Source organism: Callorhinus ursinus, unplaced genomic scaffold, assembly GCF_003265705.2.
Source record: "Callorhinus ursinus isolate GAN/ISIS: 27379988/994484 unplaced genomic scaffold, GSC_fseal_2.0 scaffold42, whole genome shotgun sequence".
Taxonomy (NCBI): domain Eukaryota; kingdom Metazoa; phylum Chordata; class Mammalia; order Carnivora; family Otariidae; genus Callorhinus; species Callorhinus ursinus.
This window is the reverse complement of record NW_027397104.1, coordinates 4,832,825-4,846,144: the sequence shown is the minus strand read 5'-3', so window position 1 is coordinate 4,846,144 and position 13,320 is coordinate 4,832,825. Positions and strand designations below refer to the sequence as shown.

The window sequence follows — 13,320 nt, the reverse complement described above, 5'->3', positions numbered from 1 at the left end:
ACAGATGTGGTTAAATGTGAGCAATTTTGTTAAAGGCCTAAGGTATTTCTTTTTTTTTTTTTAAAGACTTTATTTACTTATTTGACAGACAGAGACACAGCGAGAGAGGGAACACAAGCAGGGGGAGTGGGAGAGGGAGAAGCAGGCTTCCTGCGGAGCAGGGAGCCCGATGCGGGGCTCGATCCCACGACCCTGGGATCATGACCTGAGCTGAAGGCAGGAGCTTAATGACTGAGCCACCCAGGCGCCCCAAGCCTAAGGTGTTTCAATTTTGTCTGCTATCACGACATTTCCTAATAACAAACTTTCAGCGCTTTAGTGATGGTGTTTAATTAGAAGTGGATAAACAAATGCTCTACGATTGTAATATATGATATGCAAATTCAAAAGAAACAACATGAATTACAGTATCATATGGACACAGGTGAATGCTTTCAAAGGACGTATTTTACAGTATTTTTTTTTTTTTGGATTTGCTCTATTGCTCCTTTCTTAGCTCACTGATCTATTAAACTTTTTTATACACATTTAAAGCCAAAAGTTTCCCTACTTATATTGCTTTAGCTACATCCCACAATTTATTGATAGTGTTTTGTTATTCCGTTCAAAATATTTAAATTCCCCATTATGATATTTCCTTTGACTTATGAATCACTTAGAAATGTTGATTTTTTTAAATACTTACATAACACATTTTGGATATCTTTTTAGTTCTCAATTTTGTATACTGATGATTCCAATCCTTTGGTTTTGTTGAGATTTCCTTTATGGTCAAGTATGTGACCAATTATTTTTATTTTTATTATTTTCTTTTCTTTTAGAGAGAGAGCTCATGCGAGGGTTGGGGAGGAGCAGAAGGAGAGGGAGAGAGAGAATCTTAAGCAGGCTCCATGCTCAGCGCAAAGCCCAACCTCACCACCCTGAGATCATGACCTGAGCCAAAATCAAGAGTCAGATGCTTAACCAACTGAGCTACCCAGGTGCCCTGTGACTATTTTTAAATGTCCCTTGAAGCCTGAAAGTTACATTAGGTGGCCCACTTGTGCGGGGGGCTGTGGGACTTAGAGAGTCACCTACTATTTCTGTTGAGAAACATAGGTTTATAAAGTCTTTTTTTCCTCCCTTTCTAGTAACACTGTAATAAAATACCAATAACTAAAAAGAAAAAGGTAAGTCTATTTTATCTGGATAATTACTATCCCAGGACTATCACCCCTGGAGCTCTCCTGCTCTGTCACTCTTACTCCCTTTAATGTTTATTTTCTGTGATCATTTTGCATCTCTAGTTTTACCTTTCTCTTACTATTCCTAGAAGAAAAATTGTAGAGGTTTAAATACAATAGGCAGAATTGGACATATTCTACAACCAAAACCTTTTTGTAAAATTAGGGGTGAATAACATAGAGATTTTTCATTGTGCTTGAAGTGTCATTTCCTTTGTAAAATTCTTGAGCTTCAAAGGAAACTATTACCCTATTTGTCTTCATTTTTTATGCATAAAGATGTTATTAAAACATGGTCAAAAAGTCAAAGCACTGATTAAAACTGCATGCTTTTATTAGATAAAAATTAAATTTAGATAAAAACTAAAATCCTTTTCACAGCCTACAAGTGTGTACCAGGCTGGCCCCTAACACATTCTCCTTTCCTCTTTCCCTCTTGTCTGTGTTCCAGCTATATTACCCATTTTTGTTGAGGTCCATTTTCTTAAAAATAATTTCCCTGAAATCAATGACACATCTATTTCCACTTTGTCGTCCACAATGTCCTGTATTTTGCCTTCATAACCTTGATCACAGTGCATAATTGTTTTTGAGATTTGAATCATTACTGCATTCCACTAAAATATTAAGACCAAAAACGTACACAGTGACACATAATAGCCAATAGCAAGCTTAGAATGAATAAACACACTGTAATAATTTTGCAATAGCTCAACCGAATCTATTGTACCTTCAAAGATCAAAGATCGTAGAAATTTTCTAACGTTGAAAATAGGTCATCAAAGTAAAGACAAAGATATTTGACTTGTCATTTTAAATAATCCATAATTTGAGCCTAATTTTTCAGTTTCACATTTCTTGGTCTTTTTGCCTCATCTATCTGAGATTCTGATTTCATTAAAACTGAGTGACAATTCCAGATTCATCCAATTTCATTTTGACACCTAGAAATGAAAAGAGGCCATCCAGGAGGGCTTCTTAAAGGTACTGAGGATCTGACCTTTGGTTACAAAAAACAAAAAACAAAAAACAAAAACGAGTTTCACTTTCATCTCAAGGTCTCCACGGCTTGACAGAAAATTTCTCTACCTGTCATTTATCTCCCTCTCTTAAGTAAATTAAGTTATTGCTGTGACTGCTCAGGACCGTCAACTCTTCTTTATAAGCATATATCAGATCAAGATTTTTTTTAAAACTGGTTTTGTGTGACCTTATAGGTGGACGACAAATTTGAAGGAGTCCTTGTGTAGTGGGACAGCATCCTGCTCACTATGGAGTTCGTATGATGTACTGACAGTGGTTCTCTTGCTTTAAAATACATTTTGTTAACCAATTTTTTTAGCTGGCTTTACAAAATATTTTAAAAAGTGTAAAGATAGGTAAAACTTACATATGACCACATCAGAATATTGTTGCCTTGTGTTTGACCACTTATAATAAACTGTAAAGTTTTCATTCAACAGTAAAAAAAAAAAAAGTATTTTCTGCGAATAAGACAGCTAAGCTCTTAGAGTGGAAAGTAAAATCTAAGAAAAATCTCTTTTCATTCATGTCTTCAACCACATATACACAGCCACACAGCAAGTGATATATAATGTTTAATGTATATAGAACTATATATACATATATACTTCTGTTGTCTAATTCATATATATACATATATGCAACATTTAATATATATGCATATATAGACATGATCAACTCTTTGCTCAAGATGTTTAGAAGTTACTAAAGAAAGGGTAACATGCCAGTTGTTGGTCTGAGATTAGGTTATGATGGCAAGAGTAGGAGAAAAGGAAGATGGGAAGTCAGCTTACACCTGAGTAGGAAAGGGGCCACTAGTGATAAAGGAGGTAATTAAAAATATTTCCTTACATATTTGATATTGTCTTTGGATTATAGCCACTTGAATATGAACCTGATATCTCATTTTGGTTTTAATTTTTATTTCCTTAGTAACAAAGACAATGTCTCAACTCATTGTATCGTCAGTCTTCCACAGCAGAATCTAGCTCTCCGAGAACAGGGACCGTGGTGGTGGTGTTCTAGTAGGGTGGCTGTACACAGAAGGTACTAAATAGTCATTTCATGATTAAATGCATCTCTATAATATATAAGCATTAAAGTGATTCATATGAGTAATGTTAAATTCCCTTAACATTGTCTATGTTATAATCAGTGAATTAAAAGTGGGTCATAAAATACGTGCAGGCTGATTTTATTTATAATTTGTAAAATATGTAACATACCTAAAGTAAAATGTTAACGATTATTTCTAGATGGTATATTATTTGTAAGTTTGTCCCAGATGTAATTTTTTTTAAAGATTTATTTATTTATTTATTTATTTGAGAGAGAGAATGAGATAGAGAGAGAGCATGAGAGGGGAGAGGGTCAGAGGGAGAAGCAGACTCCCCGCGGAGCAGGGAGCCCGATGTGGGACTCGATCCCGGGACTCCAGGATCATGACCTGAGCCGAAGGCAGTCGCTTAACCAACTGAGCCACCCAGGCGCCCACCCAGATGTAATTTATAAAGAAATGGCTTAAAAATTGTGGGTTTTTAAAAAAATTTTTTTGAAGACAGTTCAGAAGGAGGGGCCGAGGAGAGGGAGAGAGATAATCTTAAGCAGGCTCCCCTCCCAGTGTGGAGCTCAGCCTGAGGACCCTGAAATCATGACCTGAACTGAAATCAAAAGTAGACATTTAACCAACTAAGCCACTCAGGCGCGCCTTAAAAATCAGTATCTAACATCTACTCAGTTCAGGAATATCCTCATGAGGCCATTCAGCACGTATGTGAACACTTACTGACACGGAGCTCGTCATCTGCTACTCATCCACATCACAAATTCTGTTGAATTCCTTTACAGGGCACTAAAATTTGACTACTTGTAAGTTCCTCTGTTCCTGCATCTACTCTCCAAAACAACAGGATTCTGCAGTCATGCAGAGAGCCTTCAGGCTTTAGTCCAGCTCCTCAAGTCCATCATTACCAGATTCTTCAGTGAGGTTTCATCTGACATTATTCCCAGATATCCTGCCATTCTTGTTTGCCACCTACAATATCATTTTACATTATCAAAGAATTATGACATATAATAACTATTTATGGAAACAATACTCAGGAGAGCATATTAGGACTAATAATAAAATAATAACTACGGTTTTGAAAAATGTACTGTATGCAGTAAACTGTACCGAGTGTTTGAGGTACATATGTAATACATTTTATAAATACTTGTATCTATTATTATCCCCATTTTGCAAATGAGAACGCTGAGGTTTGGGAAAGCAAGAAAATCATATGACCCAACAAATAAGTAAAAGAATTTCAATTTTTATTCAAGTGTGTCTGATTCCAAGGCTCTTGTTCGCTTGACCTGAACACTGGGCTTGTGTTCTGGTCTTCTGAACCCTTACAATGTCAGGATATATACCTCAGTGAGTCTAAGGTAAGAAACCCTCTTTATAGATTAGGATTTTTGCTGAATAATCAGATTCCCATTCTCAGGCCTGCTTCCAAAATCTGCAAAGATAAAACATGTTACTAAGAAAACCAACTTGAGAGCAAATTGGTTAATAGCAGCACTCTAACACTGCAGAAGGGAGTAACGGAATTTTCATTGTTAAAGATGGGTAAATTTCCCCTTATTCCAACTGTCTCAGAGATAGCCTGTTACAAGCCCAAATCCTGAGCCTAACTAGGCCCCAGGATACTCTGTGACCGGCCCACCCTGAGGCAGCTTGGTTGTCCTTTTCCCATTTGAGGACATTATGGCCTTGTTCCCAAGGAAGGCAAGATACATCTTTCCTCCTGGCTCCAGGCCACCAAAGATACTACTTGGAAATATCAAATCTAAGCTCCTTCTGCTTCTTTTGATAGCAAGGGCTCTCTCATATTTGAGGGCAAATGCAGACACCATAAGATAAAGGATCCTTCAAGCCTTTGCAAGTCTGTAACCCAACGCTGCCTTTTCCACACTCTTGGGTTCCAGCTACATTCTGGTCTCTAAGCCTCAATTGCTCTAAGGATATAAACATGGAAAGCATGTATAAAACAGGCAAACATCTAAGTGATCAATCTCTTAGAAATCCTCAGAGACTGCTTTAATTCTGAGATCTTAATATTTAGACCCAAATATTCTCAGAAATAATTGCCTTGAGCAGCTATAAATTTCTAAAGCCCCTAATTTCATTTTTTTCCCCTGGATCTGAAAATCTGTATGGAAGCCAGTGCCTCCAAACTTTTGTGGGAAAATCTCTGAGCTGGAATAAGCATTCTCATCAGTGGCGGGAGCCACAGCCTGGGTTGAAGGCAGATTTCTAGATAGGCTTAGATTTCCCACTTAGGAAGAACTTACAAATTATCCAGCAATGGTGGGCACCTCCTCCGCTGCTGGCTCAGCTCTGGAGCTTCTCTCCACTTCTCTACAAATTTTTCTAGCCTTTAGCATTATTCATTCACTACCATTTAATTTCCTATGTTATGTATTATCTGAGGAGAGAGAAAAACACATCTTTTACTTCGATTTTCTCACCCAGAGGAATGCCGTTTGGACGGAATGCTCTCTTTCTTTTCTCCTATGAAGTTATTAGCAGAGACCAGCCCGTCTCAGCTCAGCACACTAGACCCAGGACACTTCCGTCAGGAGGTGGTGAGGGCCTGACCATCGTCCTCTGTTCCAGCTCAGCTCTGTCCTTAGAACCTTACCTCTCCCCCCAAGGTGTCTGTACTCCTCTCTCCTCGAGTTACCTCCCACCCCTTCTTTTCTCTCTGCTTCGTCCTCCGAACCTTCTTTCTCCTCTGTCTGATCATGAGTTATCTTAGTGGTTTCTGCTATTCTTCTGTTCCTTTCCTGACAGAGTGATGATTCCCGGGCATCTGTATATGAACATCACTATTCTAATCCCTTGTTAAGTTAATATCTCTTCCCTTATTATTTACTTATGTCCTGGGGCCCCTGGAATAGTGAGAGTAGAAACTACTGTCTCAAGCCAGGACCCAGAGAACAAATGTGGAAAAGCCTCAGCTGATACACACACCTAGAAGAAAGTTTTAGGTTAAATTGCAGATGATCCTCAGCTTCTAGTACAATGACTGCAAAAGTGGTGAGTTCATATATACTATGTATCAAGTTTTTCTATTTTATTTTACCCTTTAAGTTTGATCTTCATGCTACACTTTTTTTTTTTTTGGTAGACTATTTTTCAGTATTTGACCTAAGCAGCAACCAGAGTGACTTGCCGCAAGCCCCATAGCTGTTGTATGTGTAGGAAGTGGCCCAGCTGAAAGTGTTTGGGAAGCAAAGGGGGCTCTACCTTTAATTCCTGAGTGACACGTCACCCTGTGTTTATCTCCGCATCCTTTCCACACCCCGATTTATCTGAAGAACTGACCTACCCAGGGTCCCGTTTCAAATCCCACCCATATTTTCTTATCCCCTGACCCTCATGTGATCCACAGGCCTTCTGACTCCCTTTGTCAAGCATTCTAGTATCCTTCTCTCTCCAGCTCATTTATTTTATATATAATATATATATATATCTCTTCCACTTATTAGCATGCCCCTTTTGCACTCACGGTACTAGTGAAGAATAGGAAATAGCGAAACTCTGCTTCAAGATAACCTTGATTAAGTTCCCGAAAATGTTTCTTTCTTAGGTTAAACTCCACTATCCTTAGTAATGCACATGAAACTCCAGTATCCTAGGAAACCAGAGAACAAGCTGAGATTTTTACTCGGCCCCTCACGACATGGTAGCACGTCTCTTGGAAGCAGGGAGTTTGCTGAGCCCAGTTCAAAGCTGTCCTCATAATCCTCCAGCCCTTACCTTGCTTCAGAATGACCACCACCTCCTCTTCTCTCTCCTGCACACCCCTCTCTCAGAAACGGGTCTGGGGATGGTGACAGGGACGCCAGCCATCTGAAGTAAATCTTCTTGCTCTCTTTAAACCTCTGAGCTGAGAGTAGCACATGATGTGCTGCAGGGGGAGGGAGTTTCCACCTATGCCCTTTGCTCGATGTCATCCTTTTCCACATAGGCCTCATTTGGGGGCTGAAGACATGCCTGCAGACCACTCAAGTAAGCAGCTGGGAGGAAAAGGCCCCCCTCCGGACACCAAGAACCTCTTTCCTTATGTATTATATCCTCCCTCTAACTCATCTACTTGCTCTTTACCATTTGGACCTGTATATAATACATGCTGTTTAATACCTATAATACAACCATGCTCTCTTTAATGGTTGGCTAGAGCAAAGATGTGGGTATTACAGGAGATACAAAGAAGAATCAATCAATCATCTCCACACTGACGGTGTTTTTGATCAGGCTACCTCCAGCAGCTACAGCATGGCAGTCATCTTGTAGACCGGTTAGCTGAGAAGAAAAAAAAAAATGGAGGACAAATTAAATTTTATGTTTTGGGGCACCTGCGTGGCTGTCGGTCAAGCATCTGCCTTTGGGTCAGGTCATGATCTCAGGGTCCTGGGATTGAGCCCCTCGTTGGGCTCCCTGCTCCGTGGGGAGTCTGCTTCTTCCTCTCCCACTGCCACTCCTCCTGCTCATGCTCTCTCTCTCTTCCTCAAATAAAATCTTTTAAAACATTTTTATGTTTTAACACACACACAGATATTGAATATTTGCAAATTATTAGGCATCATGCTAGAAACTTGCACATGCATACCTCGGCTTTGGTGAAAGCTTGGCATTGGCAGGGTTTTCTTCTTTTGTTCTAACCTTCTTTATTCCTGACCATCACTGCTAGGAACTGAAAGCAGAGAGCCCTGTGGGCCAGACCACTCCTTCAGACTGGGTCAGAAATAGAAGGGCTTCTCCATGAGAGCAGCATTTGCCTATGGAGCCCTTCTGTGTGCTCCATTCTAGCCCCCTCCCAGCACCTTTCAGCTCCAGGCTGGCAGTTATTTTTGCCTCTGACAGTTAACTACTCAATCTTTTCTGCTTCCAGCAAATGCCCCTGGCACCCTAGCTTCACACACTCCCCAAATCAATGCCTTTCTTCTGCCATTCTCCTCTTCCATCACATTCCCCATGTAATAGAGAGACTCGTCAGGTAAGACATTTTTCCCCCCTCTGAGAAAATAGCCTCAGGATCTTGATATAATCCAAAACCAGAATAAGGTATATATCCTATCTACCTAGCTACCTATAATTTATTCCCCGTGATACACAATTTCAGGTTTTATCATACTGGCTCTTATTGAAGAGACTTTCTGTTGATACCCATGTTTGCTCCAGTCCAGTCTTTTGAAAGTTAAGAAATTCTAATCTCACTTTGGGCAATAACTTTCCAGGCTGCATTTTCCTTTTCTTAAGGTTAGCTGATTTTTCATTCTACTTTCCACTTTCCAGATCATCACAGATGAGTAAAGGTGAGAAAGAAAATAAACCAACATAAAAGGCAGCAACCATCACTCAGGTGGATAGTGAATGCATGGCAAAGTTACCTCACGAAAACTCTGGTGGATGTGAGGCTCCTACCAAGGAGTACCTCGGTTATTTGTAGGTTCTGTTTCTTCAGGCATAGCTGATCTCCTCTGGAAGGAAAATGATAACCTTAGCCTTTCTCCACTCAGTGACTTGGGTCTTCTGTACTCCCTCCTCCTTGAAAGTGTATCTCAAGCCACTCCCATCCCTGCCCAAGAAACGGTGCCCCAAAACTTACTTCCAGACCAGCAGGAGGCTTCTCTGATATCCTCAACATCCAGATGCTTCTCCATTTGAAAGTGTTTCATTGCAGCTGGCTTTTTAAGGCAGGGTGCACTGATCCTGTAGCTGGTGTATTCATGGTGCTCAGATATGTGGCTGACCTCAGTTCTTTTCCAACCCTCTAAGACATCATGGGTGTCCCAATTTCCAATCATCCTTTTCTCTAGATGGCTGTTGGGATTTGAATATTGCCCAGGGTTCTGGAGCTTTCTTTACCTTGTCGGTTACTCCTCAGGATTCTGCCATCCCGGATTAAGTTAAATAGACATAAACCAACTGCCTTCAAAAGATAATTTCTGAAAGGAAATGCTCTCACTCACTTTTCATCACATGCTTAACAACATCTGTATTTCGACATGCGTGAATGTTTGGCTTAAGGAAAACACTATCCTCCTGGTCAGAAATAGCCTACACCTTTCGACCCTCATGCATGTCACTTCAGGGAACAACTCCTCAGTAAATAATACAGCTTCCTCAGTCACCAAAATGAAATGAGTACCTATTTTTTTTCATTTGTATAATTATAGTAACCTAAGAACCTTATTTTTACAAAGACTACTATGCTATTGTACAAACACTACTATATAGAAAAATAGAAAATTTTAAAAGATTTTATTATTAAAAATCCCATCATATTCACAATCCATTCTTTTATATTTATCTCTTCCTGTCTTTATTCTAACAAGGAGACATTTATGTAGATTTTAAGTAGCATATGTGAAATTTTAGAGGCTTCATTTCTTCATGTCACAGCTTCATATTTAGACAATATTTAGAGAAATTCTTCAAATTTAGACAATATTCTAAATTTCAAGTGATTTGAGTGAAAAATACTTTTTGATTTGAGAAACACTATGATGTTTATATTACATGTTAGTTTTCTTCCCTTTACTATATTCTTTAGCTCAATTCCTAGAAATTAGAACATACAATGAGAGTTTGAACATTGTAATAACCCCAAAATATCTTACCCACCCTTCCAGAGATGTACTATTTTTTCCGTTGCAATCGAGAGTATATGTGTGACAAATCCCGTTGTGCCTCGTAGCAAGGAGGAAAGTTAATGAGGGTTCCCAAGGTAAGACTGGTAAAATTATTTTTCAAATCCCCAGGGTAAGGCTCAAACATTTTCTAAAGCAGAGCAGGTGACTATTTAACAAAACTATTTTTCTTGAACTTCCCACATGCCAATTTATTTTCCAGAGTCAAGAATTCTCAAACTAATATCTGAGTGGCAGTTTGAAAATACAATTCTCTTCTCTCCCTGAATCTTGCCTTTGTTCTAAAAAAGAAAGCAAGTCTTGAAAATAATTTTTCAACAGTAAAAATTATTCTTTCCTGTGGGAACCACTGGACAACTTTACAACTTCATTTCATAAAATATTTCAACATACCAAGACATGTTTCTAAAAGTAAACATATAATATTTTTAGAATTCATATGTATGTATCCATATAGAGATATCTCATCTTTACGGTATGTGAAGATTCAAGCATATGAAGACAATGCCTGACATAATGTTATAACAAACCACTCTCCTTGAACTTTTAGGAAAATACCAAAGATTTCAGAAATGCTGTTTTACTTAAACTTTATGAGTCTAATGTGCATAGACAGCACTACTTTAGTTCCTTAGAAACTAACGGAAACAGATTTAGAGGAAGAAAAGTAGAAAGAGAAGGAAAAGGAGACTTTCTCCTATCCCAATTAAAAATTGAGTGATGTGGGGGCGCCTGGGTGGCTCAGTCGGTTAAGCATCTGCCTTTGGCTCAGGTCATGATCCTGGGGTCCTGCTCAGCGGGGAGCCTGCTTCTCTCTCTCCTTCTGCCCCTCCCCCCACTCATGCTTGCTTTCTCTCTCTCTCTCAAATAAATAAATAAATACAATATTTTTTAAAAATTGATTGATGTCAAATAGTGGCACCAGGAAAAGTAACGGGCTAAGTTATGGTGCTCTTTACTTAACATAATTACTGTTAATATATTTACACAGTTGTATCTACGATTCCTCCAAGGGAAACCACTTGTTCCCATAAAGCAGTACAAAGTGTTAGAGATGTTGGCTGGACTGACGTATCAGTGCTGATGCTGACTGGAAGATGAGGACTAGAAATATGCATGTAAGAACCCTTGAACCAATACTTGAACATTGGATTTCAAACAGGAGCGACTGCATGAAATCAGATTGGTTATATTCAGATTTCTGCCTCTGAATATTGGTCTGGTGATCTGAACTTAACTTCTGTCTTTTTATGGGTGTTATGGTAAGTAACAATAAAATGCTGTTTTAAGGTTCAATTCTAAATTTTGAAATTTCTTATCACTTAGTATGGACGCAGTTTTGAGGGAAATTGCAGCAAAACAGCAAATCTTACCATTTTGTTGCATTTTCCAGTAAGTGGACTCAGGTCACTCATGTAATAAAGGCCATACATGTGAAAATGAAGAAGGAAGGAAAAAAATAAGAAAAGAAGGCAAAATAAAGAGGGAAAAAAGTGAGGTTTTTCCTTTAGATTATTTTCAGCCTAGCTTAAAGTAATGTGCCTAGGCTTCATTTCACATGTAAACTATTTTTGTTCCCTCTTATTGTTCCCTTCTTTGCATAAAGGCTCTGTAAAATACACATTGTTATCAATATTTTCTTCTTTTTTTAAACCACTAATAATTCTCCATAATTATGTCAGTTCGTCTTATGTACTGATTTCTCTGCACATCCAGGAGTGTGTATAGAGGCTACTTTAAATCCTCATTTTCTCTCCTCATTCATGTCTCTTTTCCATTATTTTTGTTATTACCACTCCCTTGTACAGCAGAAATATCTAGATGGTTCCTCAGACCTTTTCTCCTTCTGGAAAGAAGAACTTAAAAACTTGCTCATATTAAGCAATGAAATGAGAGAAAAGAAAAATTTCAAAAAAGCAAAGTAGCCCAAGTGCTTGGAAAAATGATGATTGACATTTAGTAATCAGCAATATCAATTGATTGGTCAGAACTGTACCTAGGTTATTACTAGAGAAAGCAAACTGAGTGTGTTGTACTCACCCCACAGAGGCAGGATGGATCTCATAACTGGCTTGGATGTTGAGATTGATAATGTCACACACGCACCAAGAGGAGAAGAAAAAATTCTCTCCCAAGCATGTCCAAATATGGTTTGAGAGACAAAGGAGAGGCAACTGGCTTGGGGTGTTCCCGTGGCTGGGGACACAGCTGGGGTGACTTTGTGGGATGGGTTTGGGGTGGAATTCCTACTGGTGTCCTAGGAGGGCACACTGTCTTTCTGTCAGATTGCCCAGACAGACAGAAGAGGAAAGGGGAATGTTGGGACTGGAAATCTGCCAGCAGTCAAATGTTCCAAATGGAATCAGAATCTTTATTACAAGTGATAAGAAGGATACTAAAGAGACTTTGGGAATGGAAGAAGTTATAGAAATTTATGAACAAATAAAAATAAATTAGCTTTGAGTTGAATGGTTACATGCGATTGATTACCGCTTGCCCTTTCAATGTCTTAGAATTGTCTTCTTTATCTATTTAAGATACAGATGTGAAGGTTATTAAAGCGGCTCTGGCACTTGTGCTCTATTAACTGTCAGGGTTCATTAACTCATATGGCTGGCTGGGTACTATTCTTTTACGCATCACTCAAGGATCAATGAGAATAAAATACTCAGAACAAAAATTTCAGCTGAGAATATATATGATATTAAAATATGAATTGTGTCTGCTTAGAAAGGGCTATCCTCATACGAGATAATAATTTTGTAACGAAACGAGCCCTATTAATTAATGAGTTAAAAATCAGTAAATTAAAATAGCTGGGAGAATTGTTTAGAATGTGAAAAGTGAAAAATAAACTTCTTAGATTCTTACCTCATACTAACACCGAAATTGATTCCACATTTAGGATAAATACAATAAATTTTTAAAAGCATCAAAGCTGAGAATATCCCGCTAACAGAAACAGAAAATACGACATCCCAGCCTAGAAATCAGCATCCTGGGAGACTGGCAGACCTGATTCCATGAAAGTACCACCTGTGCTGGTTGCAGTACTGGGGATAACAATGACAATAAGAATAAAACCCCATTCATTTATTTCCTTGATAGGCAAAGGGGATTAAGAGGCACAAATATCCAGTTATAGAAAAGCCATGGAGGCGAGATGTACAGCAGAGGGAATATAGTCAATAACACTGTTATAACACCATATGGTGACAGATGGTGAGCACATTTATCATGGTGAGCACTGAGTAATGCATAGAATTGTCAAATCACCATGCTGTACACCTGAAACCAATATAACATTGTATGTCAAGCATACCTCAGTAACAAAAAATAAGAACAAAACTCCCACATCAAGAGGTAG

The 13,320-nt window shown here is 38.7% G+C and overlaps 2 long non-coding RNA genes across 3 annotated transcripts; one reads left to right on the top strand and one right to left on the bottom strand.

Moving 5' to 3' along the window:
* Window positions 1-4,580: 4,580 nt before the first annotated feature.
* Window positions 4,581-9,108, bottom strand: LOC112809515 (uncharacterized). The gene is made up of 5 exons (XR_003204608.2): window positions 8,909-9,108; window positions 8,691-8,780; window positions 7,057-7,602; window positions 5,586-5,719; window positions 4,581-4,750 (listed from the first exon to the last, which is right to left on the bottom strand). It is a non-coding gene; the product is annotated as an uncharacterized lncRNA (long non-coding RNA).
* On the top strand, window positions 7,916-12,133 carry LOC141370661 (uncharacterized). Of its 2 annotated transcripts, none has more exons than XR_012374911.1 (3): window positions 7,916-8,296; window positions 9,936-10,030; window positions 12,001-12,133. It is a non-coding gene; the product is annotated as an uncharacterized lncRNA (long non-coding RNA). The 2 variants fall into 2 exon arrangements; XR_012374912.1 differs by lacking the exon at window positions 7,916-8,296 and adding an exon at window positions 9,225-9,447.
* Window positions 12,134-13,320: the final 1,187 nt, after the last annotated feature.